This window comes from Petaurus breviceps, unplaced genomic scaffold (assembly GCF_028583685.1).
Source record: "Petaurus breviceps papuanus isolate PSGF00001 unplaced genomic scaffold, PetGlider_PUasm1.0 223, whole genome shotgun sequence".
NCBI lineage: Eukaryota > Metazoa > Chordata > Mammalia > Diprotodontia > Petauridae > Petaurus > Petaurus breviceps.
The window spans coordinates 552,496-572,766 of NW_027185884.1; the positions used below are offsets into that span (position 1 = coordinate 552,496).

The following is a 20,271-nucleotide window of genomic DNA, read 5'->3' on the forward strand; positions in this document are numbered from 1 at the left end:
TCTCTCTCTCTCTCTCTCTCTCTCTCTCTCACAGACACACACACACACACACACACACACATACACATACACAAATATTCCACACAACCTAATGGGTGCTTTCAGTTCTATATCTTTGTTGGATCACTCATAACTCAGCAGAGACGTCAGAATCAGATTGTGGCATTGGTCTTCTAGTTTATTTCTCCATCTCAAAAACACTATTTAAAAAAGAGCCCTGAGTATGCATCCTGATTCTGCCATTTAATAGCTTTGTGAGCTACTGAGTCACTTCCTTTTCCTTGGTGAGCCTCACCTTGGTTATCTATAGGATGAGGAACCTGAGCCAGATGACTAAAGACCCAGCCTATCTCTAAATCTTGTAGTCCTATGATAATTCAGAAGGCATCCTTTATGTTGAGTTATTTTCTGTAATAGTACAGTTACTAGTTTGCTTGAGGAATAACACAATAAAATTTACAAAACACCTTTTTTAATTCCTTCAGAACTACCCTAGGAGGTAGCCAAAATGTTATCCTCATTATATGGATGAAGAAGCAGATGGTCAGAGAAATGACTTGTCCATGATTGCGCATTTAGGAAGGATATTCACTGAGACTTTAATCCAAATGGGTCTTCTATCTCTGAGAATGCTTCCCAATGTACTGTGACATCTTTCTTCCAATGTAATTGTAAAATGTGTGCTCCCTATGTAAAATAGTTATGTCTTTGTGGGATGAATGAACATATAGACTCTCAGCTTGAGGGAAACCATTTTTAGATATCCCTGGAATTGTGCCCATTCCTCTCCAGGGAATATTGAGATTACTGCCTTGAGGGGAGCAGGATAAGAAGCTATGGGGGTAACAACTCTGTTCTCCTCTGAGAAAAGACTAATGGACTAAAATTATATCAGTCTGTCTCTCTAAATATTGCTGGTCTAAGGACATGATTAATTCAGAATAAAAAGATGCTTTCTTGGTCACTGTCTCTTAAGCTAATATTAATTTGCTTGGTTCCTTCCCACCAAATGCTAATTACACAAAAGACTACAACAAATAGTGAATAGAAATCAAACCCATTTATCTGAGCAAATAGCAAACAAAAGTCAGAGAAATTCTATAGATTAAATATATCAGAAAATATACGAGAGAATGACTCTTTAGAGAGATATGGGATTTCCAGTCAACCCAGAGAGACAGCCAGATAGTATCACCTGAAGTCTATAGGAAGGTAATCATGCACATGAGCTGACTTCCCATGCATGTCTTTAAGAGGATATTTGTTTTGCTTTGTTTTCCCCCCTCTCTGAAGTTTGTCCCAAAGAGAGTCTGTATCCACATGTGTGTCTGTCTCTTAAAAGGCTGAACAATGTTTCCACTTTTCAAAACTCTCATACCAACTCTACCACTCATACAAGCAGATAGTGCGTTCTCCCCACCACTTACTATGGTCTCAGGTAAAATGCTCCAGGCTTGACTAGAAACCTGGATTACATGATCTTTTAATTTCTATTTGTATCTTCCTTTTATGGTATAAGATAGCATGGTAGATAGACCATTGGTTTTAGAATCAGGAAGACTCATCTTCATGAGATCAAGTCTTAGCCCAGAGACTTACTAGCTGTGTGACCCTGAGAAAATCACTTAACTCTGCCTCAGTTCCTCATCTGTATAATGAATGAGTTAGAGAAAGAAATATCAAACCACTCTAGTATCTTTGCCAAGAAAACCCCAAATTGGGTCATGGAGAATCAGACTTGACTGAAAACTAATTTAACAAAAGCAACTTAAGGAAGAAAAAAAATGTAGGCAAGACAAAGGACGGCAGAGAAGGGAATGCCTTCTGTGGTGTTTAAAAATTATTTTAATAAAAAGCAGATTTAATAGAATCATTAAACATAGCACCTTCATTTCATACAGTTCTTTGATGATTAGTGGTTATTGATAGGATGAAGCTACGTGTGGACAAAAGGCCAGTTTTGTTCAGATATTTTATTAAAATTTTCTAAATGTTTACAGTAAAAATAAATATGTAGATTGGTTTTAATAAATTTCTGTTAAACCTTTCCCTAGTGCTCCCACCATATCTTTAAGAAGTAGAATTTTCTTTTTCACTTGCTTTTGTTGTATTCCACATAGTCAAAAAGCGCATCTTTCTTTCTTACTCCTTTTTGAATTGCGATACAAAAAGGGTTGAAACTGTGTTTTACTTTTCACTTCCCTAAAAGGAAAATCAATGAATCTAGGGAGGAAATAGAACATTAAAAAACCATATACAAATCATGGAGGATATGTTTTTTTAGGAAAGAAGGGAATTATAGCAGAATATTGCTTGCAGGGATATGTAAATAGAATCCCAAAGGTGTAGGTGTAGATACAACCAGTTAAGGAAAACATTTGTTGGAGTAACATTCTATTTTCTGGGCAATAGAAAATTATAAAGGGACAGATTTCATGTATAAACTGTAATGCATAAAAGAAAGTATCACTTTTGTTTCATTGAGAAGGACAGTAATAAAATAATCTTTAGAATAGCTGACATTTATGTAATGTGTTAAGATTTATAAAGCACTTTCTATTCATCACTTTTCTTCATAGAAAAAATATGTAAAATTCAGTCAAATAAGGTGGAGAGTGTGTGTGAAAAAGTATGTCTCTGAACACTTTCAGTTATTGCAGAAGAGAATCTGTCAAATGACAGCCCTATAGATCCTATGAGCTTTGGTCTTGACTGTAGTTTCATTTTTATATGGTAGGTGGATATTCAGTGGAATGGTAAGTAGTATGATAAAATTCAGAAGAAAAGAGAACTCTTGTAATGCTCAAGTACTAATACTCTAAAGAATATTTGACTATTTATTCTACTGCTATATTCTTCAAAAGTATTTGAAGAGATGCCATTTCTAAGAGTAAACGTCTTGTGTTTGGTTCCAAAGGACAGAATTAGAAACAGTGAGGGAAAGTTGAAAAGAGGCATATTTAGGGAAAAAGTCAGGAAAAAAGCTTCCTAAGCATTAGGGCATTACAGGTCTATGTGGAGATTGTAGGGGCTCTCTTCAGTAAAGGTCTTCAACAAAAAACTGGATGAATACTTAATGTTTTTGTTTTAGAAGGGTTTGGTTTTCAGAGATGTGCCAGACTAGGTAGACTTTGGGTTTCCTTCCAGTTCTGAAATTCTGTGATTCCACTCATTTCATTTCTAGAGTTTATTCTTAGTACCTCAGTCCCTCATTGGTAGTGATTTGGACCATAGAGAGGTACATAGTAATGATTTCAAAGTTATGGGTTCGGTTCCTGCAGGAGTCACATAGCTTCACTGTATGCTATAACCACAGGCTGTGAATACCTAATTTCATGCCAAATTATCTTACAAATATATTCAAGAGTACTCAATGGTAAAAATATAGGTGAATTATTTTCAATACATAACCACTAAGGGAAAAAAACAAGTCAAAGTACAAGATCTATTAATAGTGACTAAACAGAATGATTTCATCATTAGTCTCATTATTATTAGTAGTAGTAACAACAGAGCTACTGTTAATCTGAGCTGATTTATATAGCATTTTCTGATTTATAGGAGATTATTTACTTATGATAGTCCTGAGAAGAAGTATTATCTCCATGTTACAGATGAGTAAACTAGGGCTTCGATAGCTAGAAGGTGACAAAAGTAAGAGGCATAAAAGACTAGTACAATTTTTTTTACTGCTAGGTAGTAAAGTATATAAAGCACTGGTTTTAAAGTCAAGAAGACTGGAGCTCAGATCCCACTTAAGACATTTAATAGTTGTGTAACCCTGGGCAAGTCATTTATTGTTTCTCTTTTTCAATTTTCCTTCTCTTGATGTCCCCTTGACCAACTCTGAAACTGTCTCAAAAGACTATTTATTTTAAGGAAGTATGCTCACTTTTTTTTTAACCTTTAAATTTTCATGTCTTTACCTGAAAAATAAAGTTTACCCAAGTCCATAAGCACCCAACCGATCCCAAGAGTGACTTTAACGCCAGGGAGAGTTTGGCTCGCTCTTTGAATGACTGTAGAACTCAGAAGCTGACATACTGTGCAGCCTGTCCTTCTGTTTTGATCTAGGCATCACTGTATTTTTAGGTCTTCATGACATTGCCAAGACAAGGGTATACTGAGATGACGGAAACGCTTGCTGGCCTGCATAACAGACACGTTCTGTTTAAAGCAGTTGCAACATATGCTGATGGCTGTGACTTGGGGGCTGTTGGGGGGGGGTTGTTTTGTTTTGGCTCAATTTAGAACGTTTTATAGCTTATTTCACACTCGACATGCTTAGGAATGTGTTGAAACATAGGCTTAGATTTCTGAACTAGCTTGGGAGTTGTCTAGAGTAATTTAGAGGAAAAAAAATTAGATAACCCTTAAATTTGTTTTTACATTTAATTATGAATAAAATATTTACCCAAGTTAACTATGTAACAAAAAAATCTTGAATTTTGACCTTACTCATTTGGAACCTATTCTTATTGGGACTGACCTTTACTTCTTCACTATTTATATAAATTTACTATGTAAATTGTACAGATGAATTTCTTGGGAACTATTTGACCTTCCTAAGGGATCAGACTATTTTTGAATGCCTTTCCCGGCTCCAGTTGTGGGCAGACAATTAATGAGCTAATTACAATGGCATATTAGTTAAAGCAGATCCGATAAGACTCTGAAAGGTAGCATTTTTGTTAGTAGGGAGTTAGAGTTAATATCTGTATATCTGCAAATGCCTTTTAACCTGAACTTGTTTTTAAAAAGTGTTCCATATTTCAGATTGCTTATAATTTCAGACTTTGATGTTCCTAAGTTAACCCAAGTCCATGATCCTTTACTGAACTGTAATTGTATTGTTCCCAAGAAATGAAATGATAACAGTGACACTGCATGTGATTTATTGTGGATTTTCTTTTCAAATTGGAATTTAGAAGAAAGATAATTTCCCATATTAGCATCCTGCTTCTCTAAGCCAAAGAAGTAGCACCAATATCAGGAATACAACAAAAGACATTATGCAGGTGTAAAGGACTTTCTACAGTCATCAATCTAGTTATAGTTCGATTTTATTTAATAATTAATAATGAATGAGAAAAACTTATTGACAAACAAAAGAACATGATTAATGAATTGAAAATGCAGTTAAAAAAGAAAACCCAATACATTTTTAAAATTGCAATTAAACAACAAAATAGAAATTCTGAAAATTAAAGATGAAATTAACAAAAATAAAAATACACTGAATAAAATTAGGAACTTTTTCCCAAAAAGAAAGCAATAAAATAGGTGAACCATTAGCTAATTTGAATAAAAAGAGGAAAAACAAATAACCAACATAAGAAGTGAAAAAGGAGAATTCATAATGGATGAAGAAAATTATTAAGGATTAAGAAAAAATAAATAATAATTTAGAAATATTTTTTGCCCAGCTTTATGACAATAAACCAACAATTTAAGTGAAATACATGAATTTTAAACAAAATATAAAATACTCAACATAACAGGAAATAGAAAATTTAATGCAATGAATTTCCTAAGGGGGAGAAAAAAAATACAGGACAAGGTGGATTTACAAATGAATTCTATCGAACATTCAAAGAACAATTAATTCCAGTATTACATAAAAAGTTTGCAAAAATAGCAAAAGAAGATACCCTACTAAATTCTTTCTGTGACAAAGATAGAGTTTCAATACATAAACCAGAGAGAGTCAAAAGAAAAAAAAGAAAACTATGAACTAATATTCCTGATGAACCCAGATGTGAAAAATTTAAGTAATTTAAGTATTAGCTAGGAGGTTGTAACAATATTTGGCAAAAATTATACACTATGACCAGATTGGAGTTATATCAAGAATTCATGGTTGATTTAACATGACTAAAACTTAGTTAATTACATTGTTAACAAAATCAATAAAAATCATGAGATTAAAATGATTTAAAAAAAGCTTTTGACAGAACACAGCTGACATTTCTGTCAAAAATGCCAGATAACAGGACTAAATTAACCTTTTCTTACAATAAGTAGTATCCAAAACCAAGAGCTGTTATTGTATGTAGTAGAGATAGACTAGAATACTTTTCATTAAATTTGTGAATTAAAATTGTGAAAAAAGATGTCCATTGTTATCAGTTCTTTTTGACACAATCCTAAAAATGTTCTCTATAGCGATAAGAACATGAAAAGAAATTGAAGGCATAAACATAGGTAAATAAAAAAAAATTATCACTTTTTTCAAATACTACAGTGGTGTACTTAAAGGACCCCAAAGAGTCAACTAAAAAACTATTTGAAACAGTTAATAATTTTAGCAGACTGGGTATAAAATAAATCTGTACAAGTCATCTGCATTTTTATAGAATCCCAATAAAACCCAGTAGGAAGAAAAAGAGAAATTCCATTTAAAATACAACAGAATGTATAAGATACTAAGAATACTACCTTCTAAGGTATACACAAAAAATGTATAAATAAAGAAGGCAACTAGGTGATACTGTTGAGGTCAGGGAACCCCATAAAATGTAGGGGTTTAAATTAGGTGTGCTCGAGACCCCAAAATACCAACATGCCAGGTCCTGCCAAATGAATTCGACTTGTCTTCTCTCAGCCGAAGTAAAGCAAAGTCTATTAAAGGTTTGCCATAATGGGTAGACTCTTAAGAAGCCTAGGTATCTGTGACACTTGTATTGGACAAGCAGGCCAGAATAATCTGACACAGAGTGAATCTGCACTAGATAATTCTCAGCTCTAGTTAATTCTTGGCTCCCTCATGGAGGCAAGATGGAGTTTATATACAGAAAGGTTGGGGGAGGATTTAGGGGTGGTCTAGATGAGGAGTTTGGGGAGGGCCTTCAGGAGGAGTCAAATGAGGTCAGACTCCAGTAATGAGAGATTAAGGATGGGAAGTAGCTGGAGGCTACCTGGAGATGACAAGACTATGGAGGGCTAGGCTAGTTTAAGGGTAACAGATTTGGGTATAGATATTTTGGGAGGATCAAGGGTGGGAAGTAGCTTGGGTCTAGTGATAATGAAAGGCTTATGGCCTCATGCAAATTCCTCATCAAGTGGGAAGATTCAAGGATCTTCAAGGGGTTTCCCAGAGCCTATACTCCATCAATACAGTGGGTAGAGCAAGGTCTTGGAGTCAGAAAAACTGGTCTTCCTGAGTTCAGATCTGGCCTTACTAGCTAGGTGATCCTGGGCAAGTCACTTAACCCTTTTTATCTCAGTATCCTTACCTGTAAAATGAGCTGGAGAAGGAAATGGTGAACCCCTCCTATAAGAAATAAAGGATCACAAAGAGTCAGACACAACTGAAAAACAATTAAACAACAAATATAAATAAAATAGTAAGGGTTCATAAAGAGTCAGACACACCTGAAAAACTGCTGTATCAACAAATATAAATACAACTACAAACAACTCTTTACCTAAATAAAGACAAAAACTGAACAATTGGAAAAATATTAATTGCTCATTGGTAGGATGAGCCAGTATGAAAATGTAAACATTTCCTAAATTAATTTACTCATTCAATGCCATATCAATCAAAATTCAACTTAATATGATAACCATTTATTAAGCATTGTAATGCCATGCATGAGCAGCTTTCCAGAAGAATGCCACTGTGAACAGCTTTTAAGGTTCTGATTACACAGTATAGTGAACACTCTATTCGTTCAGCAACAAATCAAAGCAAAATATTCACATAAAATCAAGGTACAGCATTCACAATATTACAGCTTAACACAGAAAATCACAATATAGGATTCACAACAGCTTATCATTAAAGTTGCCACATTGTTTTCACCAAAAGTGGTCACATTATTTAGAACAAAGAACAGTCATCTCAAAGTACAACAGTCAAAGTCTTCCACTCATGGGACACACTCAATTAACTCAATCAGCCACTTATTCAGCAGTCACTAAGTACAATCATTAGAGAATAGGAAGACCCTCCACCCCAGGTCAATGGTAAACTATAGTTCCATAATTACTCAGTACCCAAGGAGAGTTCTTTCCATCTTGACTTGGGGCCTGTTCTCAGATTCCCTGAATCCCCTTCCATGGTGCCAGATTCTACCTGGATTCACCAGACTGTCACCTGGGTTCAATGGCAGACAGCTCCCAGTTCCTTGTGCAGCTCTCTGGGCAGGTCCTGCTTCACACTGAAGTTCACAGGGTCTGGTCCATGTCACCTCCTTCACCATTTCTGCTTCAGGGAATTCAAGGCTCAACCAAGCCACAAACAAAGTCTCAGCATCCCAGTCATGCTTCCTTAGTCTTCCGCAGCTCAGTCAAAAAATCAGAATTACCTTATGCAGCCTGGGAGTGGGGGGTGGGGGGACTCCTGGACTCCTCTTTGGAACAGCTTCTGCCACCAGACTGTTGTCCCAAGAAATTCTGCCTGTGCCTCTCTGGGGCTTTTTTTTATATACACACAGCATTGGCTATTTCCTGTTTCAGCCAACTCCTTACTGTTATGTCAGGAACAGGGGTTCACACCTTCAGTTTCTTTCACAGAGGTTTGATTAGTTACTAAGTGCTAAGTACCTGCTTACTTGCCAATACAAAAAGAGGTCTTCAAATTACCATTACAAGCATCCAGCTTGTACTGGACACTGCACTGTTTCCTAAGTATAAAAGGAAAACAATAAATTTACACCCTGTTCTCTAGGAGCTTATAATCTATTAGAATAAGAATTGGCATTTGTACAGAGATTTAAGGTTTACAGAGCACTTTCCTTAAAAACCTATGCAGTAGGCACTGCAAATGTTATTATCCCATTTTACAGTGAGGACCCTGAAATTGAGAGAGGCTGTGACTTAAATGCATTATAGGATTAATTTATTTATTTTTAATTTTCAACTTTCTCTTCCATACATTTTAAATTTTATCTTCCTCTATCCCCTTCCCCCTCCTCAGAATGGCATGCAATCTGATATAGGCTCTAAAATGCATTCCTATTACACATATTTTCACATTAGTCATGGTGTACAGAAGAATTAGAACAAATGGTAGAAACCATGACAAAGAAACATATCAAAACAAAAGAAATTAATATGCTTCACTTTGTATTCAGACTCCATAGTTCTTTCTCTTGATATGGATGGCATTTTCCATCATGAAATTTTTTGAGTTGTCTTAGATCCTTGAATCGCTGCACAGAGCTAAGTCTACCAAAGTCAATCATTGCACTCCATGGCGATTACTGTGTACAATATTCTCCTGGTTCTGATCACTTCACTTGGTATCATTTCATGTCTTTCCAGAATTTTCTGAAGTTGACCTGTTCATCATTTTTTAAAATTAAATTTTATGTTTATTTTTAGTTTACATCATTCATTTCCACAAGATTTTTTTTTTTTAAGCAATCGGAATTAAGTAACTTGCTCAAGGTTACACGGCCAGTTATTTCTGGGTGTGGTGCTGAGTGTCTGAGCCCGGGATTCGATTTCCAGGTCATCCCACACTGGAGCCGGTGCTCTTACTCGCTGTGCTACCTGGCCACCCCCACAAGATTTTGAGTTACAAATTTTCTTCCCGTTTTTCCCCTACCCACCACCCCAAAATAGCGATCTCACTGGATATCCCCTCCTCCAACCTGCTCTCTACCATATCTTCTCCCATACCCCCCTCCAACTTTCCAGTAGGGCATGGTGGATCTCTATTTCCCAGTGCCTGTATATCTTATTTCCCAGCTACATGTAAAATAATAATTATATATATATATATATATATTTTTTTTTTTAAACATTTGATTTTAAAACTTTGAATTCCAGATTCTTTCCCTTCCTCTCTCCTCACCCACCCTTACAGGGAAGATAAGCAATTCAGTATAGGTTGTACATGTATAGCTATGAAAAACATTTCCATAGTGGATATATTGTGAAAGACTGACTATATTTCCCTCTCTCCTATCCCACCTCCCACTTGTTCTATTCACTACTTTGATCCTGTCCCTTTTCAAAAGTGGGTGCTTCCAACTTCCCTCCCCCCCAGCCTGCCCTCCCCTCCATCATCCCCCCTCTTATCCCCTTCCCCCTTACTCTCCTGTATGGTGAGATACACTATTTAGTGTGTATTTCATTCTCTTCCTAAGCCAAATTCAATGAGAATAAGGTTGACTTATTCCCTTTTGCCATCTTGTTCTTCCTCTCCTTTGTAACTGTTTCCCCTTGACTCTTCTATATGAGATAGTTTACCCCATTCTGTCTCTCCCCATCTCATCTCATTATATTCCTCTCTTACCTCTTAATTTCACCTTTTAAGTATTATATTTAAGTATTATTTTAAGTATTATACTATTCAATTGGTCCTGTGCCCTCTATCTATGTATACTGTACACATATATACACACACATATGTATTCATATGCCCATATATCCTCCTATATACACATATATGTATGTATACATACACACATATATACATATATATACACACACATTTCTATTCCCTTCAACTATTCTCATACAGAGAAAAGTTTCATGAGTTTCAATTATCATTTTTCCATGTAGGAATGTAAATAGTTCAACTTTGACAAGTTCTTTATGATTTCTTTTCCCTGTTTACCTTCTCATGTTTCTCTGGACATCTGAATGTCAATTTTTCTATTCAATTCTGGTTTTTTCATCAAGAATGCTTGAAAGTCCTCTATTCCATTGAATAACCATATTTTTCCCTGAAACATGATACTCAATTTTTCTGGGTAGGTGATTCTTGGTTTTAATCCCAGCTCCTTGCCCTCCAGAATATCATATCCCAAGCCCTTCAATCCCTCAGTGTAGAAGCTGCCAGATCCTGGGTTATCCTGATTGTGCTTCCACAATATTCAAATTGTTTCTTCCTGGCTGCTTGTAATATTTTCTCCTTGATCTGAGAACTCTGGAATCTGGCTATAATATTCCTGGAGTTTTCTTTTGGGGATCTTTTTCTGGAGGTGATAGGTGGATTCTTTCAACCTCTGTTTTGCCCTCTGGTTCTAAAACATCAGGGCAGTTTTCCTTGAGAATTTCTTGAAGGATGATTTCTAAGTTCTTTTTTTGATCATGGCTTTCAAGTAGTCCAAGAATTTTTAAATTATCTCTCCTGGATCAAATTTCCAGGTCAGTAGTTTTTCAAGTGGGATATTTCACATTGCCTTCTATTTTTTCATATGTTTGGATCTGTTTAATAGTACCTTGATTTCTCATAAAGTCGCTAGCTTCCATTTGCTCCAATCTAATTCTGAAGGAATGATTCTTTTTAGTGAGCTTTTGAGATTCTTTTTCCATCTGGCACATTTGGCTTTTTAAGGCATTCTTCTACTCATTGCCTTTTTGAGCATCTTTTGCCATTTGAGTTAATCTGTTTTTTAAGGTGTTATTTTCTTCAGTCAGGCTGTTGATTCTCATTTCATAATTTTCTTGCATCATTCTCATTTCTCTTCCCAATTTTTCCTCCACTTCTCTTACTTGGTTTTCAAAATCCTTCTTAAGCTCCTCTATGGCCTGTAACCAAGTCATATTTTTCTTGGAAGCTTTTGGTGCAAGAGTTCTGAGTTTGCTTTCTTCCTCCTGTTCCATGCTTTGATCCTTTTTGTCCCCAAAATAGGAGTATAAAGTCTGATTGCTATGCTTGCATTGCTTCCTTTGCTTGCTCATGTTGTCCCTCAATTACTTGAGTTTTGAGCTTTTTGCCACAGTAAAACTCTGCTAGCAGAGAGGGGAGCTTTGTCCCAATTGCTGGGGTTTCCCCAAATGCTGGAGATATTAGTTGGGCACCCTCTCTGAAGCCTCCACATGCTCTGGCAAACTGGTCATGCACCCCAGGATCTCCACCCTAGGCCACAATCCAGATCCAAGCAGGTTAAAGCAAGAGTGATTACCCCTCAGAGTGGTCACTTTGTCCCCCTACTATCTACAGGCCAGTGGCTCTGAAGCAGCCACACAGCAGTGTGTGCATGGCCGCTGCACATCAGCTGCTTCTCCCTCCAGGGGGCAAAGGCTGGACCCCACTCCCAAACTCCCTGTTCCCAAAGTCCACACTGCATTGACCTCTCACTTTGTCCTTAGCATCTATGGGTTGATAATTTTGGGAACCACCACAGCTGCTGGTGATCTGAAGTCCCTCCAGCTGGCAGCTGGTTGTGGCTGCCCTGAGGCTAAAACCTTGGACTAGTATGGGGGCTGGGCTCGGCTTCCAGAGAGCTGCTCTGGCCACTTCCTGCTGGTCTGCCAAGCTGTCTTCAGCGGGAGGTTAGATTCTCTCTGTCATTTTGTGGGTTCTGTAGCTCCCAAGTTTTTTTAGTCATTTTTTACCTGAATTGGAGGAGATGGAAGCAGGAGTTGTGTGGAAGTCCTGTTTCTGCCAGGATCTAGATTTGAAAAGGACCACAGGTAAAGAACCTAATGGGACCCCAGAGGTCACTTAGTCTAACCACCAGCTCCCAAGGAGGCCCAAGTGATTTGCCCTGGTAATATAACAGATAATATTCGGCAAAGATGGAATTTAAATTCAGGTTCTCAGACAAGAGAGGCAAGTCCTCTTTGATGTTATACTAGTCCAGACTCCTAATTTTATAGGTAATTCCTAGAGGTAGGAAGGGAACCAGACAAGGTCCCATAGATAATGCTCCTTGGGGTCAGGGATATTCTATTTTCATATCCCCAACCTCTGAAATACTGCCTTTGAACATTTTTTTTTTTGGTGTAGGGGGTGGGGTGGAGGATGGTAGAATGGAGTCTGGACTTGGGATTTTATGTATGAAGAGCTCTCTGGAGAGGAAATTCCCTTTCACAACATAGATTGGCAACTATATTGCAGTTTTTATGACTAGAGAATTGCCCAGAGGCATTAAGAAATTAAACAATGTGTCCTTGGACTTTTAGCTAATATGTGTCCTTAGTGGGACTAGAATTCAGGTCTTCTGGATTCAGAGGATGGCTCTTTATCCTTTTTTCACACTGTGGCTACTTCTCCCAAATATTTTTTCCTATCTTTTATAGGGAGTTCAAAAAAGAACAGCAGTTTTGAAGGGACTTTAGAATCAAGACTGGCTAGTATAGATAGCCAAATGTAGGAGGTAATTGTCAGGTATTAGCAGCATCAACTTGGATTGTATAATGCCCAATTCAGTGCTCTTTTGAAAATAGTCACACAGCTTGGCAGGAGCAGAGCTGGCATAAAAATTTTTATACCATCTTTCAACAAGCACGCCACTAAGTACCAGGAGCTGTGTTAGATGCTGGGCATATAGAAGCAAAAACAGAATCCCCACTCTGGGAGAGATTATAATGTGTTGGTGGGGCAAACAGGGAACACTGTGTACCCAGATAAATGCTGAGTACTTTTTCTTGGGGGGGGGGGAGGGGAGTGGTTTCCTTATCAACAAGGCTACTGTTTATTTTGCCTTACCATTTTACTTCTTTCATGCTTTTGCCCTGTGTTACAGAATGTTTTTTTTTTTTTTTTACATCTCAGATATAGCATTATAAGTCAGTTTTGCAGTTTACTTACCTGAAAAATCCCTAACAGATGGCTTCTCTACCCACACTTTACAAAAAAAATTTCTTTGGGGTTTGACCTATTTAAAAAAAAATACCAACAATTTTGCATTTTATTTGTGTTTGAATCTGAACATTCTATTTACATAATCTTGACATCAGGCACTTTCCAGTGAATAAAACTGGAAAATAATGGAATCACGGGAAGTTTTTCATTACCAATGTGCTGTTAGACCCAACAAATGCACAAGACTAGAAAATGGAAACAGGAAAGTGACATAAGGTAGTTCAATAAAATTTTATTAGTTCTGCCTTCCTAAATTCAGAATCTGTAATTCTACAAATACTTCCTGAGCTGAAGTTTACTTATCTTTTCTACATGAGAAAAGATCCTGTTAAGGCAAATTAGTCATATGAGCAAAATAGAAAAGAGGCTTAATAGCTTTTTTCAGATACTTCAGAACTACCAAACCATTTATATACAAACTATTGATATGTTGCTCAAAATTCACCAAATCACAGAATGTTGGGGATGGAAGGGACCCTTTTATTTTCAGAGAAAGAAATTGAGAGGTGGTGAGATTTACACAAGGTCATTCAGCTACTTAGCTGCAGAAGAAGGAAGGTCTTCTGGTCACTCTTAAGTAATGAAAGTGATTCAAAGAATCCCAGTCTGGCAAAATTTTGTTAGTTCAAGTTGTTGAGTATACATGAACATATTTTTAAAAATCACATTTCTTTGAAAATATTGTATAAGTCAATTATTTTTAGAAATTCAAATGACCTTTTTACTCAACCAGTATTAATTTGTAAAGTTTACTTAAGCCATGTTGTAAATCTACATATGAAGTTCTAATGAGCCATGTTGTAAACCTTGCTTCGTGCTTTTGAAGACTTAATAGATGTTCAGCTTTTAGTTTTTTATAGTATATTGAATTATATCACATAATACAAGTGGACTTTCATAATATATTTGCATTTAGTGTGATACTATATAATAAGATAGTCATTCTACATACAGAATGTATAGTCAACTGTCAAGAATGCTATTTTGAAATATGAGATATATTGTATTAGAGGAGGGATTTGAAACATTTTTGGTGTCATAGACCCCTTTGGTTATCTGGAGAGGACTATGAATCCCTCCTGTCCTAACCTCCTAGAATAATATTTTTAAAAATTGAAGGAAATATTAAATAAATTTTAGGCTAGTTGAAAATAAAGATGTAATTGTTTTCCTGTCCAAGTTCATGGATCACCTGCAATCTATTCATGAACCTATGCCCTAGGTTAAGAAGCCCTATATTAGATGAACTGGCATTGTCCTTAATATATTCCTACAAAAAAAGAAGTGAAGCATGACATACAGACTGATTTTCATAGTGAAAATATTTTCCTATGCCTTTTTTTCTTAATAGAGTAACCAAAAAAAAGATGAAGTAATGGATTTTATTGATGGTAGGAATCTCAAACTGTCATTTGATTTAGCATCACGACTTTAAACAGGGAAAATATTATATCCATGTTACAGATGAGGAACTGAGGCCCAGAGAAACTAGATGACTTCCATAATGTTACAAAGCTAGCAAGTGGTATAAATGGAAATAGAACCTATCTGCATCATATGTGTTCTTAATTAACTTCAGAATTACTGTGTACCCCATTGGAATTGCTACTTATATGGATATACATGTTTTGCCAAGAAACTATGAAGAAAGGAAGAAAGACATTTAACCTTACTGGAGTGCCTATGTTGGGTAGTCATGATAACTAAGTTTCTGTAATGGTTAAAAAAACAAGAGCTAAGTTAAAGAGAGAATGATTCAATTGAATTTGAAGGCTTTATTTTTTGGGGAAAAAAAGGACTTTCTAATGTTCTAAATCAAAAACTTCAATTTTGTTCTGTAGGATGTTCATTCTTTGAACTTTTATTTCCAAGTCTCTGTTTCATTCCTCAGAAAGAGGAATGTTGTTGATGTTCTTTAAGATTCTTCTGTTCTGGGGGTAAAGAGGGTATATAGGTTAATCAATCAACAAACACTTATTAAACTCTTAATATTTTCTAGACCTTATACAAAGATAAGAATATAAAACTAGTAAAAAAAAAAAAAGATAGTCTCTGCCTTCAAGGAATTTAAGTTCTTGTGGAGGAGGCAACATGTCAACAAGCTGAAAATAATCTCGGAGGGAAGGCACTAATGGTGTGAATGGAGGCAGTGCTGTAGGTGAGGAGAGACCATGAAAAGCCTTTTGCAGAAGGTAAGAATTAAGTTGAGTCTTAAAAAAAGTAAGGGAGGGAATCCAGAACACCAAGTCACATGAAGAGGGAGAGCATTCCAGGCACGGACACATAGTACAAAGTCACTAAGTTTAGAGGTGAGTGTGGTATATACTGAAGAACAAGAAGACAATTGCTACTTGATCATAAAATACATGAAGAAGAGAAAGGTGTAAGAAGACTGGAAGACTAGTAAGAGACCAGATTATGAAGGACTTTAAACACCAAATGAGATTTTGTTGTTGTTGTTAGAGCCTGGAGCTGTTAGGGAGCCACTGGAATTTACTGTGGGGGGGCGGGTGTATATCACATAGTTAGACCTGTAATTTAAGAATATTATTTTCATAGCTAAGTAGATAGATGATGGGTTGGAGTAGAGAGACACTTCAGGCAGAAAGACCAATCTGAAGGCTATTTAATGCAGTAATCCATGTGTGAGGTGTTGGCAGCGTGAAGTAGAGAATGGGACGTGAGGATGATATGGAAGCCCAACTGACTGGGAAGATGATGGTACACTCAACAAAAGTAGAGAAGTTTGTAAAATGGTGGGATGGGGGACAGAGGGATTTTGTACATGTTGATTTTGAGATGCATGTGAGACATCCAGTTTGAGATGCCCATAAGGCAAATGGTGGTATGAGACTAGAGCTCAGGGGAGAAGTTAGGGCCAGATATGTACATCTGGGAATCATCTACAAAGGGATGATCATTGAACCCATGGGGACTGATGAGATCACTACATAAGATAGTGAGAGAAGAGGGCCCAGGACAGACTCTTGGGGAACACTCACAATTAGTGGGCATGACCTGCTAAAGAGTCAGCAAAGGAAACAGAAGGAATAGTGAGACAAGTAAGAGGAGAATGAAGAGAGAGCATCTCGAAGAAGAGAGTGGCCACCAGTATCAAAAGTTACAGAGATATAAGAAAGTATGAGGATTTCGAGAAGGCCATTAGGTAACTATGGGAGATCATTGGTGGTTTTTGAAAGAGCAGTTTCAATTGAACTGTGAGGTCTAAAGCCAAATTACAGAAGGATTAAAATAGAATGAGGTGAGGTTGCAGAGGCAGTGATTGTAGACAGCTTTCTCAAAGAGTTTGAAAACCAACAAGTAGAAGTCACGTGCTGAAAATCTCATTACACCTAGGGAAAAGGAAAAAAAGTGCACAGACTTTAAAATATGTGTGTATATTTATTATTTCTTTTTGAACCTTAAAGTGCTATATAAATGTTAGTCATCATTTTACTCACACATGTGTAAAACATACAATAAAGTTTCTTAAGTATCTAAATGTTCCTCATTGTTTTTTGCTTATTCAGAATCTTAGTACTTCCATGAATCTGTGGTCAAATCAATGCTAGCATTTCACTGATGCAGACCCCAGATTATCCTTGCCTTCTTGCACCAAAGCAATATTCACAGCACCCACAATCACTATAAATATACTGGTATAGTGCTCGATCACAAAATATAACAGACTCTTCATATATAAAACAGAAGCAAAACATTTAAGATACCAGAAAATCAAATCCCAAAACCAGTAAGCCTATTCTATCATAGTGGCAAAGAAGTTAATAAGCCATAACAGCACAGAGAGCCACAGCATCCTTGAGCATTCTCACAAACCAATACAAGACCAATATTTACTCACAAGCCTGTCTGTCTCCCTTGGATGTGTGCTCTCCTCCCAACCCTCTAGCTGACTGATTCCCAGCTTCCTGTAGGCTCTGCTCCACCTTTCAGCAATCTCCTCCCCACAATAGGCTTCATGTGATTACATTCAGCCTGTAAGGAGGCAGTGTATATTTTCAAAGCAGGGAAGGTCTCCAAATTCCCTTAGGCTTATTAAGGGACAGAAAAGATCTTCAAATTCCCACTATTATTATAAATGGATAACTCTTGTCCAGGTCCTTCTTCAGTTCCTTCTAACCCTTACCTTCTAAAACCTCCAATTTCCTGCAAAAGCCAGCTCAGTTGCCACGTCTTACAGAAATCTGTTCCTAATCACCTTAGTTTTTAGTGCTTTCTACTTCTTACAGTTATGATGTATTGCTTTGTGCTAACTTGTCCACACATTACATTCATGTTGTTACCCTAACCCACTGGTTTCCAATGTTTTCACTCTGCTATCCCTTTTTCAATGATAAAAAAGTATTATGAACCCTCAGGCTAATCTTATATACTACTCAAAATATTCTTTATAGTTGCCATTAAAGAATATTTAGTGCAAACTCCTTGAATCACGATTGGACTGTATACATAAATCATTAAATGGCAACCACTTTCCTAACCCCACCTCACTCTCCCAAGTATGTTCAATATAAGCTCTTTTGGGGTTTGGAGGCAAGAAGACAGGACTGTTTCCTTTTTTGTCTCTGTATTCACTGAACCTGGCACAGGTTTACCTGTCCAACAGTAGGTGTTTAATATTGAATTTAGTAGAGCAAAAGAGCCTTCATGGAGGTTCTACCGAATGAACTGGAGGACTTTAGGTTTTTTTTTTTTAAACAGTTATTAGATAGAAATATAGTTGCCATTTCTACATTTCATCCCCTTACCCCAGAAATCTCCCTTCACCCCAACATATTTTGTCTCCACTTTTTTAGGGAATCCCAAAAACGGCAGGTGTTTTTGTGTAGCCAGCCAAATTTATAGGATTTTAATCCGTTTTAGAACCTTAGCCTGGAGAAATATTTAGTGGCATAAAGTGGGTGAAACCTTAAAAGAGTTTCAAGGCACCCCAATCCTGCCAATATATAAATCATGTTAGTGTGTGAGAATTGTTACGCAGGGATCCCAGACTGAAAGTGTCCCTTTTACTTAAATTCTGAGCATGACAGAATAGTTTGTGGTAGTAAGTAGAACTGATTTGTTCTGAGTAACAAATCAAAAACAAGCTTGTTATTTCATTGGTGCAGGGACTCCTGGTGGGGCGGTAACTCTGTTTCTCAAAGTGAGGAGTCACCTTCTCTGCAACTTACGGTCTTACCTGGGGCTGTTGTTTGTCTTTTGTTTTTGAAGAGGACTAAGGACATCATGATATTGAGGGTCAGGGCACAGGGTGTTGGGCTGTGGCTGATCTGTCCAGTACCAGCTAGAAGGTTCTACTAATTTGGATGGAGATGCCTCTGAATTTGTGCAGTTCACGTTTCCTTTGTGCTACTGTGATTTTGTTTTACTCATGGAGCACAGCCCCTTCTTTGATGTTTTTTTTTTTTTGGAGGGAGGAAGGCAGGGCAGTTAGGGTTAAGTGACTTGCCCAAGGTCACACAGCTAGTAAGTGTTAAGTGTCGGAAGCCAGCTTTGAACTCAGGTTCTCCTGACTCCAGGGCCAGTGCTCTATTCACTGCACCACCTAGCTGCGCCTAAGCCCCTTCTTTGATGAAGGCATGCCATGCTGTGTGGTCCTGTGCCAGAGTCTCCCATGTCTCATGATCAACACTAAAGTTCTTCAGAGAAAACTTGAAAGCGTCCTTATACCAATTCTTCTGATGACCACGTGCATGCCTGCCTTATACAAGTTCTCTGTAAAATAGACCACTGAGAGGTTAACTGGCTTGTCTAGGATTCCACAGCCAGTATATCCAAAGTAAGACTTGAACTTGGATTTCTCTCTGATATAAAATCTAGCTGTCGTTCTCCTGTACCAGGCTGACTGACATTCAGTAATAGTAGATAAGTAGTTTATTGAAATCTTTGTTTTGAAACATTTGTTATTGTCCAGTTGTTCCAGTCATGTCAGACTCTTTGTGACCCTATTTGGAGTTTTCTTGGAGTGGTTTGCCATTTCCTTCTCCAGCTCATTGTGTAGATAAGGAAACAGAGGCAAACAGGGTAAAATGATCTGCCCAGGGTCACACAATTAGGAAGCTTCTGAGGTCACATTTGAACTCAGGAAGATGAGTTTTCCTAACTTTAGGCCCAGCACGATATCCATTGTACCACCTATCTGCTTTTTGGAAACATTAGACTCAGTCGATCCTAGGATAATTGTAAATGATACACAAAGCTGACCAGTTGTCCCATGACTTCAGGGGATGTGGAGAGTTAAACTAGGTAATTCGGGCCAAGATTTTTGATTCTTAATTTTATATACACACACATGTATACATATATGTATACATATATTCACACATGTGTATACAAATGTGTGTACGTATATTCTATATATACTATACACACTATATACATCGGTCTCTCTCTTTGCTATGCTTATTGATTGATTGATTACTTTAACTGCAGTGATGTATACAATGTCACTTCTCTGCTCCTCTACACTCCCCCATACCCTCCCCACTACCCCTCTCACTGTATAAGATTCCACTTGACTGACATACTTCAGCTTTGCCAGGTGGACCTTTTAAAAAGATTTTTGCCTCCTTTCTCTCTGCAGTTTCTGTTTTCCTATTCTGCAACATAGCAGATAAGAACTCATAATTTGGCTAATAGGTTCCATTGAGGGCCCCCTACTTAAATTTACAAGAAGAATTTATTTCAGTGTTTTAGCC

The 20,271-nt window shown here is 37.1% G+C and overlaps 1 protein-coding gene across 1 annotated transcript in view; it reads left to right on the plus strand.

The window, feature by feature from the left end:
* Positions 1 to 20,271, plus strand: part of TMEM182 (transmembrane protein 182) — a 53,695-nt gene that overhangs the window by 19,111 nt on the left and 14,313 nt on the right. The gene's annotated exons all lie outside the window — the stretch shown is intronic.